Consider the following 2,555-nt stretch of genomic DNA (forward strand, 5'->3'; position numbering starts at 1 on the left):
CCACCAAACTCTAGTTAGGATGTCCATCATCAGTAACTCAAAAAACATCAGATGCCAGAGAGGATGTGGGGAAAAGGGAACACTTCTACGCTATTGGTCGGAGTGTAAACTAGTACAACCTCTGTGGAAAACAGTTTGGCAAGTTCTAAAAGATCTTAAAATTGACCTTCCATATGACCCCACAATCCCTCTACTGGGAATATAGCCAGAGGAACTCAAATCACTCTGTGAAAAAGATACCTGCATATGCATGTTCATTGCAGTATTGTTCACAATAGCAAAAACATGGAACTAACCATGCTGCCCATCGTAAGAGGACTGGATAAAATACATGTGGTACATATACACAATCGAATATTACGCAGCCATAAAGAAGGACAAAAGTATGTACTTTGCAGCAACTTGGATGGACTTAGAGGCTATAAGACTGAGTAATCTCTCCCAGAAACAAAGAGCCGAGTATCACATGTTCTCTCTCATAAGCGGACCTTGAACAACTGTCATAATACTATAAGAAATGGATTGTCAGTAGTGGGAAACTGCCAGGGGAGGACAGTAGCGGGATTGGTAGTAGTGGGAAACTGCCATGGGAAGGAGGCACACCTCATCAACAAGAGTACCTGCATAATGAACATTTGTTTATCTAACCTTGAATGGTACCCCACATATTTAAAATTGAAAGTTAAAAAAATAAATTATATTACATAAGCAAAGGGCCTGGAATATCATAAATACACACACACAAACACATACACACAAACTGACAAATTCATAACTATGTCTTCTTTTTTCACAAATACAACTTTGTATTTGCCACTCTTTTTTCAGATCAAAAAGTTTATTTAATTACTTGAAATTATTATGACTTCTTATTTTAAAATTCTTCTCTTCTTCATTTTTCTCTCACTTTCCAACACTATGTACTTATTCCTTTATGTGTATGTGCCAGATGACCATATTTTATCACTCTAAAAGCCTGGATTTTAAACAGGTTCCTGGACTGGTAGTTCATATCTATCAGTTCATTCCACTTTCTCACCTGTCTCATCCCCAGTAGCTTTTTCAAAACTACCACTTTCAGCATGCAGCTCCGTGCATTTTTTTCTATTCAAACTTGGGCATCTTCAACATTTTTGCTTCTCTAACAAAGATGTCATGGAGAGGATCAATAGATTGGCGGGCTTTATCTATGTCTTCCCCAGTGCTGTCCAGAATCAATTTTTTGGCTACTTCTTCCAAGTCACTTGCCTGCACTTCTCAGGTCATGATTTCCATCATCTTCTTCCAATTCTGGCATACCTGTTGGTGCTGAGTAAAAGTAGTGTTCCATGTCTGATTGTTGCATTTTTTTCATAAAACCAGTGCAGAACAGATGAAGCAAATAACCATTGGAAGTCTTGACATCAACATGAGTCTCAATCATGGTCTACCAGTTTTTGACCACGGAGCACATTTTGTCTTGCATCATTCCATGCCATGGAAGTAAGTTAGGCAGATTTTGTTCGTAACATTTTCAGTGATCAGCTTGAATTTTCTAAATGCAACTTCATCATTCTTCAGACCAACAAGACTCACTTCAAACACAAGACCCTTGAGGCCATTAGATGCAATTTTGGTTCCTTGTATCCTGGTGACCAGCATTTCTCTTATATTGAACCTAGCAGGTTCTTTCACAGCATACCCATCTTTCTCAGAAAATGGATCAACCACTTTATTCTTGGCTCCCTTTGTGCCACCTTTTGTCACGTGCTGGCTCTTGCATACTGCCATGGTGTTGCTCAGAAAGCAAAAAAGGGCATAACTGTGTCTTAACAGATCACAGTTTACTATTTTTGATTGTCCATTCACACCACTGTACACACTGAAGGGAATCCACTGTTTTTCCATCTGTATAATCCAGTGCCTGAGTAGTAAATGATCATTGATTTTGCTGAGTGAATGAAAAAGAGAAAATGTAAATTTTGGTCATTTCTCAATAATTAACTCCAAGAAGAGCTTTTAAAATTATAATACAAATTGATAGTGATGGGATGTTTGTAATTTACTTCATAAAAAGACGACCCTTACTTATATACAATATACAAGAATTTCCTCGATGAATGAAAGAGGAGTGAGTAGGGGGAAAAAGAAAACCTTGCATCTCTAATTAGTCATTAGTTTATGCAAACAGTAATTCCAAAATGCTACCAGCTGTTCTTTGTGTAAGACCTTAGGAATATAGTAGTAAACAATCAAATGTGGTCCCTACCCTCATGGAGTTTCAGTGCAGTAGAGAACAAAGATACAGTGAAATGACTGACACAATAAATGCAAAATTACAACCAATGATTGCTATGTTCATGACTGGGTAGCCGCAGAAGTGTATTTGAAACAATGTCAAATAGAACTTTTTTTTTGGTGCAAGGTATCGACTAAAGTTCTCTCAGATGATGACTGTATAGAAGATAAATGGTCATTTCCACTGAGCATAGGTAGCCTAAAAGTCACTAACAATCCAATCACCTACCTCCAGGCAATACAGAAAAGCTAAAAATATTTCTGAAAGAAGAGTCGTT

At 37.6% G+C, this 2,555-nt stretch overlaps 1 pseudogene; it reads right to left on the reverse strand.

Annotated features, from left to right (window-relative positions):
- Positions 1 to 983: 983 nt before the first annotated feature.
- LOC103252949 lies at positions 984 to 1,770 on the reverse strand (annotated as a pseudogene).
- Positions 1,771 to 2,555: the final 785 nt, after the last annotated feature.

Source organism: Carlito syrichta, unplaced genomic scaffold (assembly GCF_000164805.1).
Source record: "Carlito syrichta isolate Samal-C Ts95f unplaced genomic scaffold, Tarsius_syrichta-2.0.1 Scaffold184526, whole genome shotgun sequence".
Lineage (NCBI taxonomy): Eukaryota > Metazoa > Chordata > Mammalia > Primates > Tarsiidae > Carlito > Carlito syrichta.